Source organism: Mauremys reevesii, linkage group 6, assembly GCF_016161935.1.
Source record: "Mauremys reevesii isolate NIE-2019 linkage group 6, ASM1616193v1, whole genome shotgun sequence".
Lineage (NCBI taxonomy): Eukaryota > Metazoa > Chordata > Testudines > Geoemydidae > Mauremys > Mauremys reevesii.
This window is the reverse complement of record NC_052628.1, coordinates 70,244,990-70,268,132: the sequence shown is the minus strand read 5'-3', so window position 1 is coordinate 70,268,132 and position 23,143 is coordinate 70,244,990.

Genomic DNA, 23,143 nt, shown 5'->3' with positions numbered 1-23,143 from the left:
TCCTCACTGTATTGGCATCCTCCCTTTGCTTTTTTTCTTGCTGGCTGCATTATGCCTAAAATTGGATTACAAACTCTTTAAGGTAGGGACCAAGGCATTTATTTTTATTTACTCTATAAGGTGTCTAGCACATTTTTCAGTGCTATATAAATAATAAGACATTATAGCTGGATGTAATGAATAATAAGCATATGTTAGACAATATATAAATCATTTTTAAAAGTGCAGAGCACGTATGGGAAAGTTTTTTTTGTTTTGTTTTTTTCCCTGTCTCTTCTCATCTAGATCAGTAGAAGTTTTCCAGATCTTTTGCATGTACCTCCCTTGTAGTTCTCCAAAGTAGCAGTGATATTCCCCTTCTCTGTTTCTTGCTCAGGCCTTTGTTCTTGAGAACAGCTGTGGGTCACTTGTTGCTCTGGCTCTTAGAAGGTTCACAACCTCCACAGGGAATTTTCCATGTTTGTTTTTCAGTTTTTAGCCACTGCTTTGCTCCTCCTTACATTTATTTCTCAGCAGGTCCTCTGTTACTCTCCCACAAGGAGAAGGGCAAAAAGGGACCTGTCTTAGCTATGTATGAGCTGACAAGCCTGCCAGAGACGGTTATAAGGTTAGTAGCTGTGATAATGGAACAGCAAAAGACAAGAATATTCATGCACTACAACAGTACTTTAAGCCAAGTTAGCAGAATGGTGTTTATTAAAAACTAGTTGTTTTTGTATCTTGTGGGTGGGCAGCTACTGCTTTTCAGAGATTTCATTCTTTCCTACCCTGGCTACACAATTGCTTTTTATCCTGATTTTGCCACTGGTAATTAAGGTAGATTCAAGCTATGGGAAATCAGTGTTATAGAAAGGCTACTGCATTAGGTAGACCATAACTCTTTTCCAGTATGCCATTTCCTATATTCATACCCATCTGATCTAACAATGCAAGCCAGGTAAGAAAGAAAAATGTTTTGAATATTTCAACACATTTTTTCCCTGTATTACAGTACACAGCTTCTTTCATTCTCAACTACATCACTTCATTAAATGTCTTATCTGTATCTGTGATTCTGAGATAGGTAACACACTACCTAATCTAGTCTATTACAGTTCAATTTTATTGTGCGTAAAGACTTTCAGACAAACTACACTTTAAAGAATTATATAATACAAATGAATATGATATAAATTACAAAATAACAAAGATGTATGGAAAATCAAGCTGAATCATTCAGTCCCAAGGATAATAGAGAGACAGGGAGATATTGAGATAAAGTCCAGTTTGGCAGATAAGCATAAGAGAAAATACATGCTTTAAAATAAGTTAAATGACACATACTGATGCAAAGCAAGATATTGATGATGCTGGCTGCCAATCCAAGGAAAAACTTGTGATAAAATTTAAGAGTCAAAGTATCACATTTCCTTGTGTCTCCTCCTCTACCAACCAAACTGGTAAAAGAACCAGCCCTTTTGTAGATGTAAAGGGCAGGTTTTTTTCCAAACAGATCCTAAAAGTAGGCTAATAAATCCATATTTAGCTACCTAGTGAGAAGTGGCTTGATTGGCCACAGCTCCCAGTGAAGGCATGGTTTTCTTCTTTCATCTGTCCTTCGGGCCTCCCTCCCCCATTTTATTGATGAATGCTGGAACAGGCAATTTTTGGTCTGAGTCCTCTTATGTTTGAGTCATAACAGTTAACTGCTGTTCAGATGATACAATGAAGTCTTACAGTTTTTTACCTTTTTCTACCTATGCCCTGCTGGTTTCTCTTTGGTATTATAATCAATTTTCTCTTTAATTTTCCATTTAATCTTTTACCAGTTGCTGGACCTGATAACTAATTCATTGGTAGAGTATTTAAACCAAAATATTATTCCGGTGTTGCGCTCAGATAAGAATGTGCACAGTTTAAGTAGTATCTAACTAATTGGAGGCTGCAAACTTGAACAGGAAGAAGGTTGGCTGTAAGGCATTTTCCATCTGATGACGATGAACAGGAATGATTATAATATGAGGACTGAAAATTACAATAGTTGTTTGCTACTGTTACAAATCTTTTTTGACCAACTGATAAATTGAATTCTATTTTTATCAACAATAAAAATGGAAAGAAGTTTAGCATATTTTTCCCCATCATGAAAACTCTTTATTCCTCCATTGCTTTTAGCTATTTTTATGTTGTATAGCAATGCTGCAGCATTCAAATATTATTCTGATTTGTTGGGTATTTCACTTGACCTAAAACTCCAATTGATGTTGTTTCTAAGTTGAACTTTTACTTGGCAGTGAAAACAGTGCCTCCCTATTTCTTTACTTGGATGCTACAGCCTACAAACCTCATTCATATATTTTCTACATCATTTATCCAAGTTCTCATTTTAGTAGTCTCTTAATTAACTTTATTTAAAACTATGCTGCATCTGTTGTATTTTGTAACTAGGTCAACATATGACAAACTCAACAGAATAGAAGATCATAGTTTTGTTTGTAACCTCTTACTTGGTATGCATTACTTCTGGTAATTTATTGGGACTAATTCCTCCCTACTGCTTGTTCCCGCTTGCCTTTGGTCCTGCGCTCTTAGACTTTTCTAGAACCTATATGAGGAGTAAAAATTTCCACAGCAATATACCTTTAGTCATGATGAGTGAAGATACTACACTTGCTACTTTTGGATTAAAACCTTGTTTTATTAGATCTTTTTCACCCATATCCAGTAGCAGTTATAAGGATTTTTCATTTTGCTCTATTTAATGCACAACATTTCCTATGTTAAATACAAATAATCAGACATCTGTAATTTTAAGTAAGTTGTATATCTCAAACTGACAGGAAATTTAGTCGAGTAATGCTGTAATATCTCTACCTAAAGGAAACCCTAGCAGTCTAAAGTAATAGAAGCAGCATTTTTTCATAACAGCTACACTGTGAAATGTTCAATATGTGAAAATAACTGATGGCTGAGCAGCACAGAGCAGTCAAATTGGGCCATGGAAGCTGTGGGGTGGTGAGGTGGGAAAAGATTTGACCCACTGAGTTTCTGTATAAAAAATACCCTGCTGGACAGGTAAATTTAAGAGGTAAATTTTCCTCTTAAAACTGAATTTTTTTCATGGGGAAAATTTCAATTCTAATTTAAAAATTTTGATTTTTCCAGTGGGAAATTTTGAATTTAAAAAGAGGTGGGAATTGCACTTTTCACACTTCCTTACACTTTTTTCCAAACAAAAAAAATTTGGAAAGTGTCAAAGTATGAAAAAAATCCACTTTTTCACAATTTCTTATAATTTTCTAACTGGAAAAAAGTTGGAAAACATTAAGAAGTGTGGAAAAATAATTTCTCTTCCCCACTTTCTCATACTTTTTTATTATTGTCCAACTTTTTTCTATTTGGAAAACAAAACAGTGTGAAAAGTGGGATTTTCCCCAATGTTTCTTTCTATTTTATTTGTTTTCCCACTGGAAAAAAGGAGGGAATGCAGAAAATGGGAAAGGAAAACCCAAAATGGAAAACTGAAATTTTAGGTTTCCAAAAACTGAACTGAAAAGACATTTTAAGTTGAAACACAACGATAATTGTCATTTTATTTTGAAATTTTTAATTTGAATCTTTTTTTTTTTAATTAAACAGAATAAAAATCTTCTTGTCCCTGGGGAAGATGACCATATTTGGGAAATGTTCAATGAAAGTATCCCAGATTGCCCACCACTGATCTAGAGCAATATATACAACCCACCCGTGACACTTCCCGCAGCTCCCATTGGCCGGGAACAGCGAACTGCGGATTACTCATACGGGCTGCATGCAGCCGGCAGGTCACAGGTTGCCCACCACTGCTCTAGATAAACAATTTTCAATCTTGTTTTTCTATAACACTTTTTTACAACTTAAAAAGGTTCTTTTGCAAGTGTATCCACACAATAGTTACTTCCCAGCCTACATTAACATTATTTCCACATACATATACATAACTCAGAGGACTGCCTGCTCTTTGTTCTAGCTCAATGATCTTATTTTCATATCTTAATTTTCTTCACTGGTGGTGTTTATCTAAATCCAATTTGCTTTCTGACTTGCATCTGTTTAGATACATAGTCTTATAATTATTTCTTAACATTAATTCTACTGTACATCAAATATGAATTATTTGTTAATGCTGATCTGTCATAGTTGTCACAAAGCTGCTGAGGTTTTTTTTGTTTTAGGTATACTAAAACAGACAAGCACAGTTTTTTGAGTTTAACCATAATAAGCCAGTAAAAGTCTTATTTATGAAAAAAATCATAATAAAGTATGACTGGTAGGACACACAGCTTTTTGACATATCCCATAGTTTCAGCCCACATTAAGTGGTGCTTGTGAACACTTGTCTGAAATATGTAGGGGGGGTGTCAATATACTGGACTAGGAATTGCTCTCATAAAAGCCGAGCAATGGCATAATATGGGCAGTTACTGTGCAATCTTTCATCTGAACTTTCACATACTTTCTGGACCTAGTTTTACACTCTCGTTCATTGCAGAATAGAGACTATCATTTAAGTTGTATTGACATTTTGTGATGTGGATAGAAACCTATTAGGGCCTAATATAAGACAAGAAACCTTTCCTTATGTTTAAAATGTCTGTTGTGCATAAAGAAAATCCTTATGAAAATTCTTTAGCATAAAGTTACTGAATATAAAACAGGAGGTGCCCTTATTTGAACATAAACTTAATGTCAACTGAAAAGATATTCTAAAGAAGTATGGAAAACTGTTTAAGATCCTGAATAGTCTTCACTTATGGTACCTACCAACTCCTAACTTCAGTGTTCCATGCCAAAGATTTCTCAATAAGACTCCTGCCCACCACGGATTGCACTCTCCTATAAAAGGCCTTGTCCTCACAAAAGAGATTTTTATGAACTACCTGACTTGTTTTCACAGTCTGCTGTAGCCTGAATAATGATTAAACATTTCCCCACTCTCCTGATGTCCTCCTCTTCATTTCAGCACTTCTGTTCTAGAAGTAGGCTTCCAGGGAAGAGAACCAGGTCTCTTCCCTGTTTCCCACCTAATAAATTCTAGCTGCTACATTTTGACTGTTGTGTGGGCTACAGAAATCCTCTTTCCCAGCACAGAGCTGCTCTGCTGCCAGCCAATCCAAGAGCAGAGTTACAGGGATGCATCTGCACTTTCTCCTCACGTTTATATTGCCAATCATTACCAACCATTTTCAACTTACACTGCAGTTCACAATCATCAGCTAATTAACTCTTCACTACCCAATGAGTCATATTAGTATTTGATTAGCTTAAATGGCAGCTCTAAAAAGTAACTTTGCCTGGTCCTTTTGTTCATGCTCTTCCCTTTCATGTCATCCCTACTGGGTTTTTTCATTATGAAAAATGGGGACTATCAAGATGCATACACAATAAATCAAAGCCACCACATGGTCATATGGTAATACACCTAAAAACTAGTAATATAATATTGCCGTAACCCTTGTCCTCTTGTCTCCCTAATTTCATGCTGTTTGTTCACTTTGTGCTATATCTAATCTCTTCAAAGCAGGAACTCTTTCATTCTTTTCTGTAAAAAAACTATGCATATTTATGTTGCTGTATGAATAATAATAAGCTTTAAAGAGAAACCTTTAAATGTTTGATTTATATTTGCTTGTACTCTGCTTCTGTATACCTGGTTTATATTTGAATGTCCTGATTTTGGATCATAATAGCTGCAGCCTACTGTATTGACCTACTTCTGGTCTTAAATTGACCGTAGTTAGAGATTATGAAATGTTATCCATCCTTCATTGCCTGTCTGACACCTCTGCCCTAGGATAAAGTTTGACCAACTGAAGAGTGTGCACCATACCATCTAAACAGATGGACATTAATGCTGGGAGCTAGACATACAATTAGTACCTATTCCTAACGCACTATGCTATCCCTAATCCATCCCTAGGCTGAATTAACTCTCAGAAATAGAAACAAGTTTTAGCCAGTTTGTTTAGTGAGGATTTTTGTCTCATTTAAATCAGGTACAGTTCTAGGTTTAGACAGAAAGAGGCGCTATGCCAAATTCAGTAGTAGATATGTGGACAAACAGAATGAAGAGAATCTGGTACCCTCACCATTGCACAGGTATCTTTGCATTGTACAGATAACCTTTGTCACTGATGGTCTGTGCTGGACTATTACAAGATTTTTTTTCGCTAAACGGAGTCCCTGTAACCCATCCTTTGGAGGAATGATATGCTGTTGTATTTCAGCATTCTTCTGGTATTCAAGTAGTATGGAATGCCCACAGGCATAGACCTGTAGTATGTCATTCAGCAGATGTCCATGTCTCAATACATGGCTTCCCACACCAAAAGTGCTACTAGTTTATTTCTCAGACAAAATTTCAAATAAATACTGACTTAGTGTGGAAATTTCCTAAATGATGTAGGACTGGATGAGAGTAATCAGTACTGTTTTTTGTTTTTTAAAAATTAGGGATGGTTGAATCAGTTCAGACATATATAAAACAACTAATGATGGGAAAACTGCAAAAGTTTCTGTACTGGGGTTTGGCTCAGGTGCTTTTCTGAAGCATTCTGTATTGCAAAATGGGATTGGAAATTTCACCAGAACTCATCCTTCACAAGACTACTGAGATTCCTGGTTTCAATCAGAACAGGAAGTACGGGTGATTAGTAGTGTGACATATGTTGTCCTTATAAGAGGAAAGATGGACCCATGATTAGGGGACTGACTGGGATTCAAGAGACCAGGATTTTATTTCCTGTACCACCACAGACTTTCTGTGTGACCTTGGGCAAGTTGTTTAGGGTCAGATTTTCAAAAATATTTGGAAGTCTAATAATGTAGGTATCAGAGGGGTAGCCGTGTTAGTCTGGTTCTGTAGAAGCAGCAAAGAATCCTGTGGCACCTTATAGACTAATAGACGTTTTGCAGCATGAGCTTTCGTGGGTGAATACCCACTTCTTCGGATGCAAGTAGTGGAAATTTCCAGGGGCAGGTTTATATATGCAAGCAAGAAGCAAGCTAGAGATAACGAGGTTAGTTCAATCAGGGAGGATGAGGCCCTGTTCTAGCAGTTGAGTGAAAACCAACGGAGGAGAAACTAGTTCTGTAGTTGGCAAGCCATTCACAGTCTTTGTTTAATCCTGAGCTGATGGTGTCAAATTTGCAGATGAACTGGAGCTCAGCAGTTTGTCTTTGAAGTCTGGTCCTGAAGTTTTTTTGCTGCAGGATGGCCACCTTAAGATCTGCTATTGTGTGGCCAGGGAGGTTGAAGTGTTCTCCTACAGGTTTTTGTATATTGCCATTCCTAATATCTGATTTGTGTCCATTTATCCTTTTCCTTAGAGACTGTCCAGTTTGGCCGATGTACATAGCAGAGGGGCATTGCTGGCATATGATGGCATATATTACATTGGTGGACGTGCAGGTGAATGAACCGGTGATGGTGTGCTTGATCTGGTTAGGTCCTGTGATGGTGTCGCTGGTGTAGATATGTGGGCAGAGTTGGCATCGAGGTTTGTTGCATGGATTGGTTCCTGAGTTAGAGTTACTATGGTGCGGTGTGCAGTTACTGGTGAGAATATGCTTCAGGTTGGCAGGTTGTCTGTGGGCGAGGACTGGCCTGCCACCCAAGGCCTGTGAAAGTGTGGGATCATTGTCCAGGATGGGTTGTAGTTCCCTGATGATGCGCTGGAGGGGTTTGAGCTGGGGACTGTATGTGATGGCCAGTGGAGTCCTGTTGGTAGGTAGACGCCTAGTGAGATTTTCAAAAATGAACTAAGTGCCTAACGCCCAATCTTTATCTTCAAGTGCGTAAATACAAATGAGGAACTGAGGCTCAAAGAGACTATGGGCCAGATTTTTAAAGGTAAAGTGAGAATATTAGTACTTCAGTACCTCACAAGAGTGTTATGAGGATAAATAGATTAAAGATGAGAAATTCTCAGGTACTGTGGAAATGGGGGTCATATAAGTATTACAGATTGTGATATTTTCTCCCTTACTGGAAATACATTAAAAAGGCATCTTTCCAACCCAATTTTGCAGACTAAATAAAGTTTTGATATTTCAGATAAGCTTTGAAGAAGTATCTCAAATTCCTGGTTAATTGTGCAATGTAAACTTCCAAACTTTTGAGAGCTACTAATTTTTATTTTTATTTTAAATCAAGTACCCATAGATACCCAGCACAGAGCAGAGTTAGAGAATGTGGGCTGTTTACAAATTAGTAATCTACCAATTATAAAAAAAAAGTTGAGAATCATATTTGTGAAATATTTTAGCTGCGCAAAGGTCTATATTTTTCTGAATATAATTGAGAAGAGACTAATATCCTATAGCAGGATAGTATAGTTATTTTTATATCTATCTTTTACTGTACACTAGAGGTTCTGATTATACAGATACTGCCAAGAATATAGATTTAATTAGCAGATATCTTTCTGGTTCTAATAATTGCAAATTTACAAACTAATCTAAAGGGAGAAAAAAAATCAGTTTAGCATATAACAAAGACTTTATTGACACTATTCTCCATTTGTGTTGTGCTGAGGAGATGTTAATATTAGGGTATAGATTAAGCCCTATGTCATCTTCAGAAAGTTCTTCTTTCACCCTGCTTGGGTCTCCATTCAGTAACGAAAATAGAAGCCTGCTAGTATGTAGGTCTTAGGAAAAAATGTGTGTGACACAGAATGCACAGTATGAATGATTCATAAAGCAAAACTGGAGATGCATAAGAATGTGCAGTGCAGTGGACTAGGGTTTGTAACTTGGGCAAAATGTATGCAGAAATCCATATATGGAAAAATCCTAGTTTATTTATAATGCAACTAACACATACTCCTTTATTATGGAAATGTGCATCTTATTCAGAATTATGCCAAGATGTTTCACAACAAGGTGATGAATACATTGTTGCAAGAGTTACAATATGAGAAGAAGCACAATAATAGGTGTGGAAATCAAGAACCTGCTCAATGACATAGAAGAAATGCTAGTATTCTCAAAGGCATGCTAGTATTTTAGTTTAAATGACTATTTTCAATTAAGAAGGGCTAAATGTTAATTCATCTTTTCCCTACTATATATCCTCTATGTGTGAAAGGGATGGTAGGAAGTAAGGTACATGTCAAAAAACATTGGCTCCAATCTCTTCCTAGTGTGCTGCTTGCTGCCAGTATGTTAGATGAACTATTCTATTATTTCATCTTGTGGCTTGACCAAGTGAAGATAAGAGTGATTATGAATATTAGATATCATGGTCTTTGGAAACGGGGAGGCTTCGTTTTCTTTTCAGAACAAAGAGACCATTTATCAAATTCTTTGTGTTATTGTTACAGAACTAAATCAGCTTGATCCTGTCTCTTCTGTATTACTATTGTGAGAGTGCCTGAGTATAAACAAAAAGAACAGGAGTACTTGTGGCACCTTAGAGACTAACAAATTTATTGGAGCATAAGCTTTTGTGGGCTACAGCCCACTTCATCGGATGCATGTAGTGGAAAATACAGTAGGAAGATATATGTATACACAGAGAACATGAAACAATGGTGTTACCATACACAATATAAGGAGAGTGATCAGTTAAGGTGAGCTATTATCAGCAGGAGAGAAAAATAATTGTTTCTAGTGGTAATGAAAATGGCCCATTTCCAGCAATTGACAAGGAGATGTAAGGAAATGGGGGGGGGAGGGGGAAATAAGCATGGGGAAATAGTTTTACTTTGTGTAATGGTCCATCGACTCCCAGTCTTTATTCAAGCCTAATTTGATGGTGTCCAATTTGCAAATTAATTCCAATTCAGCAGTCTCTCAGCAGTTTTTGAAGTTTTTTTGTTGTAATATTGCGACTTTTAGGTCTGTAATCGAGTGGCCAGGGAGATTGAAGTTTTCTCCAAATGGTTTTTGAATGTTATAATTCTTGACATCTGATTTGTGTCCATTTATTCTTTTATGTAGAGACTGTCTGTCTGGTTTGGCCAATGTACATGGCAGAGGGGCATTGCTGGCACATGATGGCATATATCACATTGGTAGATGTGCAGGTGAACGAGCCCCTGATGGTATGGCTGATGTGATTAGGTCCTATGATGGTATCCCCTGAATAGATATGTGGACAGAGTTGGCAACGGACTTTGTTGCAAGGATAGGTTCCTGGATTAGTGTTTTTGTTGTGTGGTTGCTGGTGAGTATTTGCTTCAGGTTTGGGGGCTGTCTGGAAGAAAGGACTGGCCTGTCTCCGCAGATCTGTGAACCTAACCTTACAACAAAGCCCGTTGCCAACTCTGTCCACATATATATATCTTCCTACTGTATTTTCCACTACATGCATCCAATGAAGTGGGCTGTAGCCCACGAAAGCTTATGCTCCAATAAATTTGTTAGTCTCTAAGGTGCCACAAGTACTCCTGTTCTTTTTGCGGATACAGACTAACATGGCTGCTACTTTGAAACCTGAGTATAAACAGTGTGTCTGACTTTCTTTATAATGGGCCATAGAACTTCCCCAAAATTATTCCTAAAGCAGATCTTTTGGAAAAAACATCTAATCTTGATTTTAAAATTGTCAGTGATGGAAAATCCACCATGATCTTTGGGAAATTGGTTCAGCGGTTAATTACCCTCACTGACAAAAATGTACACCTTATTTCCAGTCTGAATTTGTCTAGCTTCAACTTCCAGCCATTGGATCATGTTATGTCTTTCTCTGCTACATTGAAGAGCCCATTGTTGAATATGTGTTCCCCATGTAGATACTTATGGACTCTAATTGAGTGAGAATCAATTTTAGGATGGAAAAGAAGGAGCAAAGAGATACAAAGAGCGTGGGAGAGGATGGAAGGAAAAAAGAGAAATCCTGCTTACCTTACTTACATATACTCACATATAGTTCTGTTGACATTGGTGGGACAACACATATGTGTGACCAGAACTGGATTTGGCCCTAAGAGGAAAAAGAGACAGAACAGTGAGAGACAAAAGGCTTAACTGCCTTGCATTTAGAACTGGACTCCATTAATGCAAAGTAGGAACCTTAAAGTTCACACCTGCAGCACTCATACAGGGGAGTTACAGCCATGCTGCTATTCACAACCTGATATCATGAATGACTGGACAGTGTAGACATGCCCTGAGATGTGGATTAGGTACAGTTTATTAATAGATACAGGGTCCTGTGAGTATTGAGTATCATCTTTTAAGATCAGATAGAAGTCATCACACTGGGATTTCTTCTTCCTCTTCTTCCAAGGTGTTTTGTATTTTAAATTACATTCTTATTGACTTTCCAGACATAGACTAAACTAAGCTTTCAAAAAAACCTAATGAACAAAAAACAGCTCAGACTTTGCCCAAATGCTGTTTAACTGAAAATGGGCAGGTGGCAGAGAATCAAAAGAAACAGAAGCCAAGCAAGTTTTGCAATTTAAAACCTGTCTGGTGTATAAGCGGATTTATAAACAAACATAAGAAATGTGATAGGTTTCCAAGGCTAAGAGAAAGGTGAGCAAAAGAGTCGATAATGGAAAGGATGTTCAGAGAAGTCCACAGCTCTAATTCAAATCACATTAAGCATTTGGTTTCCCTCAGGGCAATTTTGTCTTTCCATTTGTATGTAATGTAAGCAAAGATCATTTATTCCAGTCTGAATACTGGTGACATCACAGCAGAATTTTTGGAAGCCGCCTTAATCTATTGCTAAATTTGCACACTCAGCAGTTGACCTCCCAGTAATCTGCACACCCTATTTATCCGTCCCTTTGCCACTTGTTCCGTACTATGATGACCTGCCAGCATTCCTTCCATGATAACTTTCTGAAGGCTATTTCCATCTCTATGCTTGATGTGACCAAAGTACATAAGTTTGTTTCTCTTATTTTCCGACAACAAAATCTGCTTCTCTCCAATAATGTTTCTGACATAAGCATTCATCTTATTTTCTGTACAGGAGATACTCAAGAGTCTTCGCCAGTTCCATATCTTCAATTTTCTTTTTGTCAGCAGCATTATTTCCCCATAATTCACATCTAGATGTCACTGTGGAAAAGAATTAGGTTTTTCACCACTTGAACTTTTGTACACTTCAAGATGGCATGTTTTCTCCACACTGTCATAAGGGGGGGGTGGCTGAGTGAGCCATTAGTACTCTTCTTCCAATTTCTTTGGAGCAGCCTCCTTGGCTGGATAAATATGATCCCAGATAATTAAATTCATCTACTGCCTCTTCAGCTTAACTGTAGATCTTTATGTCCACTTGCATGCTATTTATTATTGATCATGTCAACATACATGCTTTTGTTTTTTTCACATTCAGGGATAGTTCATATTCCTTGCTATTTTTCCAGATGAAACAAAATTAATGGGTGATTATATTCCCTGCATTTTTAATGGTATGATGGATCTTTGCAATTTGATCATGCATGTCTTGTCGCTTTTTGAAACCAGCTGGTTGTGGTGGTAGTTCTGCTTCTATCATTCATATTAACCAATCTTGAATTATATAGAGCAGCAATTTACTTGCCTGAGATTTCAGGGAGAGGGTATAATTGTGACTTCCCTTCATATAATCATAGAATATTAGGGTTGGAAGACACCTCAGGAGGTCATCTAGTCCAGTCACCTGCTCAAAGCAGGACCAACCCCAAATAAATCATCCCAGCCAGGGCTTTGTCAAGCTGGGCCTTAAAAACCTCTAAAGATGGAGATTCCACCACCTCCCTAGGTAACCCATTCCAGTGCTTCACCACCCTCCAAGTGAAATAGTGTTTCCTAATATCCAACCTAGACCTCTCCCACTGCAACTTGAGACCACTGCTTCTTGTTCTGTCATCTGACACCACTGAGAACAGCCTAGCTCCATCCTCTTTGGAACCCCCCTTCAGGTAGCTGAAGGCTGCTATCAAATCCCTCCTCACTCTTCTCTTCTCCAGATTAAATAACCCCCGTTCCCTCAGCCTCTCCTCGTAAGTCATATGCCCCAGCCCCCTACTTATTTTTGTTGCCCTTCACTGGACTCTCTCCAATTTGTCCACATTTGTTCTGTACTGGGGGGACCAAAACTGGATGCAATACTCCAGGTGTGGCCTCACCAGTGCCAAATAGAGGGAATAATGGCTTCCCTTGATCTTCTGGTAAAGCTCCTACTAATACAGCCCAATATGCTGTTGGCCTTCTTGGCAACAAGGGCACACTGCTGACTCATATCCAGCTTCTCATCCACTGTAATCCCCAGGTCCTTTTCTGCAGAACTGCTGCTTAGCCAGTTGGTCCCCAGCCTGTAGCGGTGCATAGGATTCTTTCTTCCTCTGCACTTGTCCTTGTGAACCTCATATGATTTCTTTTGGCCCAATCCTCCAATTTGTCTAGGTCACTCTGAACCCTATTCCTACCCTTTAGCATATCTACCTCTCCCCGCAGGTTAGTGTCATCTGCAAACTTGCTGAGGATGCAATTCATCCCATCATCCAGATCATTAATAAAGATGTTGAATAAAACCGGCCCCAAGACCGACCCCTGGGGCACTCTGCTTGATACCAGCTGCCAACTAGACATCGAGCCGTTGATCACTACCCGTTGGGCCCGACAATCTAGCCAGCTTTTGATCCACCTTATAGTCCATTCATACAATCCATACTACTTTAACTTGCTGTCAAGAATACTGTGGGAGACTGTATCAAAACTTTGCTAAAGTCAAGATATATCACACGTATATATACGTGTGATATATACGTATATATACGTATACGTATATATACGTATGGAACTTTCCCCAAATCCACAGAGCCAATTATCTCATCACAGAAGGCACCGGGTTGGTCAGGCATGACTTGCCCTTGGTGATTCCATGTTGACTGTTCCTGATCACCTTCCTCTCCTCCAAGTGCTTCAAAATGGATTCCTTAAGGACCTGCTCCATGATTTTGCTAAGGACTGAGGTGAGGCTGACTGGTCTGTAGTTCCCCAGGTTCTTTCTTCCTTTTTAAAAATATGGACACTATATTTGCCTTTTTCCAATCATATATCTCCTTTCTTTGGTAAGGGTAGAATTCCCTCCATCCAGCTGGCCAGTTAATTTCTAGTCATCCATACATCATTGCAAATTTTCCACATGAGATAATATTGAGGTCACCAATCACTTTTAGCAATTCTGCTGATATGTTACCTACCCTTGGTACTTTCCCAGGCTTCACTTTCATAATGGTATGAACCATAGTATTAACGGGGTTATGAACCTTTTGTGCAGTGGAGTTTGTCAAGGAGGTGAACAATTTGCTGTTATTCTGCTGAAAACACACACTCATATCCTTCTTGAGGTGAAGAAGGATTTGAACATTTTTTATTAATGTAAATGAATGTGTATGGAGCAGAAGCGAAATGTTTCACATCTTATTGTTGTATAACATTGTTACAGACAAAACTCTTTATTCACAATAAACATTCTGTTTAGATACAACTGGTCTCCCTAACAGTGACTTCCTCACAAATTTCCACAGGAAAAACCACCCCCTTTGTAGAGAACAGCATGCTGTATACAGCAACTACTCCATGCTGTTTCACTTCTCTGACCCTGTGGTGCCTCCTTAAGACCTATTCAGTCCCAGCCCTGTAGAAACGCTTCTGCTGAATGCATGGAAACATGTTGGAGGGACACAGCTTCCCTCTTTCTTCCCCATTTTACTTCCCTGTGCACCTGTAGATGAGGGGAACATGGGGCTTTGTGCTGATATTTTTATCCCTATGTGTATGTATGACATAATTTGGCTGTATTTGTGTGCTTTACTGATATGTAGTCTTGTATTTATGAAAAATTAATATAATGATTCACTGCTTGTATTGACCTAGCTGGGAAAAAGCACAACAGAAAAAGAACTGATTTTAGTTTTGGGTTGTATGTTACAAACTTTTTTTTTCCCATTTAAAATATTGGTTATTGGTGAGGAAATTGGGCCCACTCCTACTCCGATTGAAGACAAAGGTACAGAATCCATGGAGTCAGGATCACTGAGGGACAGATTCCCAAATGCACCTAGTAATGCACAAAGGAGCTGGTTGCACCTCCCTAGCCCTAGGGCCCTTTCTAGCTCAGTGGTTTGAGCATTGGCCTGCTAAACCCAGGGTTATGAATTCAATCCTTGAGGGGCGCACTTAGGGACCTGGGGCAAAATCAGTACTTAGTCCTACTAGTGAAGGCAGGGGGCTGGACTCAATGACTTTTCAGGGTCCCTTCCAGTTCTATGAGATAGGAATATCTCCATATATTATATTATTTCTTGCTTTGATATAGTTTAGAGCAGTTTTGGGGCTGTTCTGAAATATATCAATTAGACAATCATCAGTTGGAGACTGCACTAAGGCAGTGCATTCTGGCCAGGCCTCTCAACTTCTCAGCTTATTAAGACCCATCCTAATGTAGGAGTTCACTATGCCAGCTCCAGGACTGTTGGAAACTTCCCCTTGGGGAATCCTAAGCTGGCAGGATCTGTCCCGTTTCAGGCCCCTTTCTACACCAGAGAAGTGCAAAGAGGCCAGGGTGGGGTATAAATCTTCTCATGTATTTCAACATAAGGTTTGCCTTTGGAAATAAGCTGTAACTTGCTATTAAAGAAATGCATGATTTCTATGCTAGTGTACCTTAATTGTCAGAGAAAAATGTTGTAAAACAATCATACTTCAAATATATCATGTTAAATCTATGGAAGCTATGGGTTCCTTTTGAAACATGAATTACTGGCCCTGAAAAAGATGATTGTGTTATCTGAAAGGAGTACATTTACCCTTCTTATTTGAGCCTCCTTTATGCTAAGCCTTTGTCATTAATTTGAATCAGTGGTTTGTGGTTAAATCTTTTCTGCTGCTTTGGAATGAAAGCTCTGTGTGTGGGAATTATTAGGATTTGAAATTTAATTTTCACTGCTTCTAATCTCTACCACTAAAGTTCTTTCATATTCCTGCAAAACTGTTATAAAGGGAAAAATTCTGCTGGCTATTCAGTAGTCTCCATTTTTGTTTGGTGCATTATGATGTGTTGTCCTGATTATTTGTTGCTTGACGTCTTTTGCTAGCCAGCAGACTAAATGCAGCAGTGAGAACTGAACAAATAATCTCACCACTTGAGAAGCTGGAGGGAGGTAATCATTTTAGTTGCAAATGATGGCTATAATAAATAATACAATTCATTCAACTAAATTCTTCCTTACAACCTGCAGAGTAAAATGGAACTGTCTAAATGGCATGGAATAAGGGGCAATTTTGTTGGCAGAGTTTTGATTTGATTACCATATATTTTCCATAGTCCCACATAGCCTGATCCGATCTTAAAAAAAACCCAAAAAACAACCCACCCTCTGCCACTACTGTGTCAAGAAAGTCTGAGCAAAAACAATTTTGCTTTTTTTTTTTAAATAAGTTCAGGAACAATGAGGACATATAGCCTAAAAAGTATTTTCCATTATAAAGTTAAGAATGTTTTTAAAAAGGTTGCAATCTTATAGATGAACTGTCTGAGACTTGTGTGAACAGTGAGCCTTAAATGCTCTAGAACCTTTGAAGTGATGGCTGCAAAATGTGCTAAGAAAGTAATGGGGGGTAAAAGTTAGGAGAGGATAAGGGGACGCTTGTATAAACCTTGTGATTTGGACTTCGCTTTTAACTAGGGAAAGGCAAACTTTTTTTACCTCATTTCAAACCAACTCAAACACTGCAGGTTCCAAAGTCTGACACATACTGTATTGGATAAATAGGTAGAGCGAAAAACAGAAAAGTAAATCACAGAGACACACGAAAGTAGCAGATGGGAAGAAAGAAAATGTCGAAAGAAAAATGAATATAATAAGCCAGAATTTCCCCACGAGGAAAGTGGGAGGGAAACTGCACCTCCTTTGCCATGGGGGTAGCTGTTCTAGAGGGTATTCATTCCTGAGAGAAGGCCAGGCAGCGGTACCTGCCCTTCTTTCCACCAGAGAGAGCAGCTTTAAATTGAAGTTAAGGCTATATGTTGAATTACTGCAATCTTCTGGGTGGCTTAATCCCACCTTGACTGGTCTTGCCCACTTTTTGAATTGCACTGGCTGGCTGCACTGTGTATCTTCTAACCTTCCCCCATCTGGGCCCTTGTCTACACTATGAGTTTAGGTCGAATTTAGCAGTGTTAGATCGATTTAACCCTGCACCCATCCACACGACAAAGCCGTTATTTTCAACTTAAAGGGCTTTTAAAATCAATTTTGGTACTCCTCCCCCGAAGAGGGGATTAGCGCTGAAATTAACTTTGCCAGGTCAAATTTGGGGTAGTGTGGTCGCAATTGATGGTATTGGCCTCCGGGAGCTATCCCATAGTGCTCCATTGTGACAGCTCTGGACAGTGCTCTCAGCTTCGATGCACTGACCAGGTAGACAGGAAAAGCCCCACGAACTTTTGAATCTCATTTCCTGTTTGGCCAGCATGGCAATCTGCAGGTGAGTGCAGATCTCAGCAGCAGAGGTGACCATGATGGAGTCCCAGAATCGCAAAAGAGCTCCAGCATGGACTGAACGGGAGGTACGGGATCTGATCACTGTATGAGGAGATGAATCCGTGCTATCAGAAATCCATTCCAAAAAACAAAATGCCAAACATTTGAAAAAATCTCAGAGTGCATGAAGGACAGAGGCTATAACAGGGACTCGCAGCAGTGCCGCATGAAACTTAAGGAGCTGAGGCAAGACTGCCAAAAAAACAGAGAGGCAAATGGCGCTCTGGGTCAGAGCCCCAGACATGCCGCTTCTATGATGAGCTGCATGCCATTCTAGGAGGTGCCACTACAACTACCCCACCCATCCCAAGATAGGGAGATGGGTTCCGTCTGTTGCCCCACCACAGTTAGGGAATCACATTGCAGCAAAGCCATCCACTATGACCTGCACATTTCCCAGAGTCACTACCCTTGATATCAGCAGCTCGTTGATTGTGTTGGCTACTTGAATCACAGCAGCCCCCACAGTAGATTTGCCCACTCCAAATTGATGCCTGACTGACCGGTAGCTGTCTGGCGTTGCAAGCTTCCACAGGGCTATTGCCACTCACTTGTGAACTGTGGGGGCTGATCTCATCTTGGTATTCTTGCGCTTCAGGGCAGGGGAAAGCAAGTCACAAAGTTCCATGAAAGTGCCCTTATGCATGCGAAAGTTTCGCAGCCACTGAGAATCGTCCCTGACATGCAACACTATGCGGTCCCACCAGTCTGTGCTTGTTTCCCGGGCCCAGAATTGGTGTTCCATGGCATGAACCTGTCCCATTAACACCATGATGTCCACATTGCCGGGACCCATACTTTGAGAGAAGTCTGTATCCATGTCCTCATCACTGTCGTCACCGTGCTGCCGTCGCCTCCTTGCCTGCTTTTGCAGGTTCTGGTTCTGCATATACTGCAGGGTAACGCGTGTGGTGTTTACAATGCTCATAATTGTGGCGGTGATCTGAGCGGCCTTCATGCTTGCCTTGCTATGGTTTCTGCGCTGAAAAAAGGCGCGAAACGATTGTCTTCTGTTGCTCTGACAGAGCGACTGATGATATGGCTTACAAGGTTGTCACACAAAATGGCATCCTCAAGGATTGAATTCACAACCCTGGGTTTAGCAGGTCAATGCTCAAACCACTGAGCTATCCCTCCCCCCGCTATTCACAGAGGGAGGGAGGGGGGAGCAAATGAATACAAACCAAATCTGGTCTCTATTGTTTTGATCCACTCCATCTCTCTTATACATCTTAGGCTGGCAGCAGACAGTGCAGTACGATTGTGAGCCGTCATCATCTCCTGGCTGCTTGCCAGAAGATGGTGCAATATGACTGCTGGCCATCATTGTCTCCCATTTATGTCCAGGCGCCCCCGACCAACCTCACCGAGGTCGGCTAAAAGAGCACCCAGGAGACGACGACGATGGCTACCAGTCATAATGCACCGTCTGCTGCCAAAAGGCAATGAATTGCTGCTGTGTAGCAATGCAGTACCATGTTTGGCAGCACCTAGGAGACATATGGTGACGGTGAGCTGAACGGGCTCCATGCTTTCCATGGTATGTCATCTGCATGGGTATCCCAGGAAAAAAGACTAGAAATGATTTACTGCCATTGCTTTCACGGAGGGACGGGGAGGCCTGATGACATTTACCCAGAACCACCAGTGACAATGTTTTTGCCCCATCAGGCATAGGGAGCTCAACCCAGAATTCCAATGGGCAGCGGAGACTGTGGGAACTGTGGGATAGCTACCCACAGTGCAATGTCCGGAAGTCGATGGTAGCCTCAGTACTGTGGACGCACTCCACCGAGTTAATGGTCTTAAGTGGGGACACACACAATTGACTGTATAAAATTGACTTCTAAAAAATCAACTTCTATAAATTCGACCTAATTTCGTAGTGTAGACATACCCTGAGGCACATAGCCTGAAGGCAGCAAAACCTGGTCAATAAATCAGGCCCTTTTAACATACACACAGAGCTCTAGCTTGTGCTAACCACCTCTTAGAAGTATAGTTAGATGATTTAAAAAAAATTTTTTTCAATGAAAAATAGAAAGTTTTCAATCTTGAAAATGTAAAATGTTTTGTGTTATTTCAGTTTTTACATTTACTTCCCCTTTTCTCATTAGTTCCCCATTCACCATTTCTAGTTGTAAAATAGAAAAAAGGAAAAGAGGGGGAAATGAGAGAGAGAGAGAGGAACGATGAAGGGAAGGAAAACTGGAAAATATTTTGCAGACATTTTTAAAAACATTTTCGTTTTAATTTCCACAAAAATGACTTACCATTTTTCGAGCAGCTCCACTTAAGGAGTTTGCTCAGTCGCTAACAGGGAGCAGCAGCTTCGCTTTGGGTAGAAACTGTTTTGGTTTTAAATTTAATCACTCTTAAAGAGAAATAGGTTTAAATGATAGGGAAAATTGTTTACGAAATCATACTAGTTTTGTAAACCCTTGGAACTCAAACAATATTTTACCAAGCCAGTAGTCTTGAACTGCACAAGGTTTGCTTAGCTCTAATTTCAGCAGTGGGCTCATTTTCTCTCTTGCCTTTGAAGGACTCATGAGGTACCATTTCAGTTCAAGAAAATAGGTTTTTAGATATGCTTTTGATATGCTTTTGTAGGGATTTAGGGCTAGATCCTGAGGGGTCCTTGCTCAATGGAGGCAAAGGATGGCAAGCAAAAACTCAGCTGCTCTTCTACCCTGCTCTTTTGTATGGGTAAGTAAGGACATCTCACAGTAGCACTGCCTGAAGGGCAGAGGTGATGAACAGAGGAGAGAAACATGATCCGTCCAAATGGACAGTATAGTGAGAGACTGTGAGGCATAATTTGCCTGAGACAATCTCTCCAGTGTTCTTTCTGGGATAATGGTAGTTAAGCACTGTGTCCTATTCAGAGCTCTGGTTTAAAAGCCAGAGTCTAGTCCTTACTGTATTATATCAAAGTGTAAAATACAGCAGAACATAAAATGCTTACCATAAAAACACAGTGTATGTGAAAATGTCCTCCTTATGGCACTGTTTTGTAGAGTTGGTCAGATTCGTTCTTTCTTCTGTAGCATCAAATACTGGCCACAACTACAAGAGAGAACAGCATAATATTATGATGTAGATTGCAGCAGAGCCCATGAGATGCGCCAGTGAGTTCAGAATCTGAGAAGTTCAAATACTACTTGCATCTTTAAAAATGACTTAAGTGTTGCATAGCCCTCATGCTGGCTTTTTGCAAAGGAGCAAATTACACCCTCTTTGAATTTCACAAACTGTGTGTGTGTGTATGTGAGCTAAAGTGAAAGAATCAGCATTCTTTCCCAGATCATCTTGCCTGCTTCAATCTATTGTACCTCTATTTCATCACAGCAAATGCAAGTGATTCTGCCATTCTTGTCCCAGACTCGCATCAAATCAGGACTGGTGGTATAAGTATCCATGCAGCTGCTGTTGTCAGTGTGATGCTTACAGCGAAAATCAGTGCTCAGCTGCTTCTGGTTTGTTACAATATTTGTCAGCTGTGGCAAAGGGATTAGCATCCATCCAGGGTTCTTAAGACCAACTGTAGTGAAAATACAGCAAGAACGTGTTAGCTTCAGGAAATGCTAGAAACAAAACAAAGCATGGGGCAGGTGGGAAAGTGCGTATGTATTTTTTTTTTAAGCAAGAGGTGGGAGAGATGCAAGATAGTATAAAACAGGTGGGATTGAAGGAGCAAGCAGTGGCACTATTAGGGACAAGGGCAAATCAAATTTCAGTTTGTGTTTTTTTAAAATATTGGCATTAGTGAAAACTGTTAAAGATCCTAGCTATATATGCAACTGAAACCAAAAGCTGCTCCTGGATGGCAGTGAGAGGTGGCTGCAGCTGACAGACACGATTTCTCTGAAAATATTCTAGTTTTTGAATATTGGTGGCAGCAAGCATGTGTGGGCATAGGAAAATTTCAGTTATATAACAATTTTTTTAAAAAGTCAGTCACAAGGAGGAAAAGGACCTAAGAAGGTCCATTGGGCTTCTTGGCTCTTGTCCCCGGCTTAATCTTTGCTTTATAGGTATTTGATTCTTATTTCCTATTAGTTCTGTAATAACCTGATTATTCAGTGTTCTTGTGAGCCCTGATAGAACTTTTAGCTGCTAGGATCCTGCATGTCTCCAGTCATTTCCTAACAGAAACTACGTAAATTGTAGTCAGCAATTTGAATAACTTTTTCTACCATGTATTTACAATATCCACATGGAAAAGGCATATGTGTTCCATATGCTGAACACTAAGAGTATGTCATATCTTATATACTTTTATATAAGTTACATAGATATATGGACTGCAATAGAAAAAAGGAGCCAATTTCATATTATTTACATATGAGTCAATATACAACCTCCCACAAGTCCAATATGTAAAACATGGTAGCATTTGTATGATGTACATTGCATATATATATTTTTATTTCACATGGGCACATATAGTCTTCCAGATGCTGTGTTAAAATTAAGATTTCCTCTCATATTTAACTTATTTTAATGGAGTAAGTTAATTTTACTCTCGTCTGAAAATGGGGAATTCCCATTGTGCTAATTTTCAGTGCTGTCCGAAATACCCTCTGTGCATTGTTATACTAACTGACACACTAGAGAAACTCCTGACAATTTCATGTATTTTCTCTCCACCTGGATAATATGTTCTGCAGCCTGTCTTGCTTACAAATTATATTTAGAATGTTTCGTTTTCCAAGTAAAGACTTTTCTTCATGCTGGGTGTTGTCAAAGAAATGCTATTTTTGGTCCTAATTATTTGGTTTGTTGAGTTAATCCCTCTCTACCTACTGCTGCCAGATTCCATTGTCTTTAATCCCCATGTAATATTTGAAATCTAGTTTTCAACTTGGCTACCAGGACCCATAGAGTTTTAGTGTGGTCAGACATTAGCTGGTCAAGCAGCCAGCAATTATTCCTGCTTTCTTTTCACTGACTCTTCCGTGACCTCCTCATAGTTAACTATGTTTTACTCCAGCAGTGGCCCCAGGCAGCTACATGTTTGGAATTTCCTTTTCCAAGCCTAAGCAGCATAGCTTGACTTAATGTACAAGAAGCTGTTGCACAGCGGCACTTTAATCCGATGATTTACTCAACTGTGTGTCCATTCTGTCACCTGTAGAAATGTTTCTTTTGCCACGAGAAATGTTCCGATACCTACCACAGACTACAGAAAAGCAAACAACCAAAACAAAATATACTGAGCTTGCTGAAGTTTCCAAGTAATGTTTAAGAAAAACTTCACTACTTGTTTTCAAATGGATTTTTCCTTTCAGAGTGTTGTTTTCCCATTTTCAGCATTATCATTCTTTTTTATCACTTTCTTTCTTTTTTTATCCTTTTAAACCAGAACTTCTTTTCCTTTGGCCACATGCCAGTGTTGTTGTTCTGTTTTTACTCAAGCATACTCCTATTGAATCTAGTGGGAATTGACTTCAGTAGAAAGAATAAAAACTGACTAAGGACTTTGTTTGCTTCCACCCCCCTGTTTTCCTATTGTTTGTTTTGCCTGTATAGCCTCCAACATGGAAATTGTCTTACTATTGATAATCTGGTTGCCTCTAAACCTGCCTTTTTTTTTTACACCTGTTTTTACACCTTTTAGTGCCACT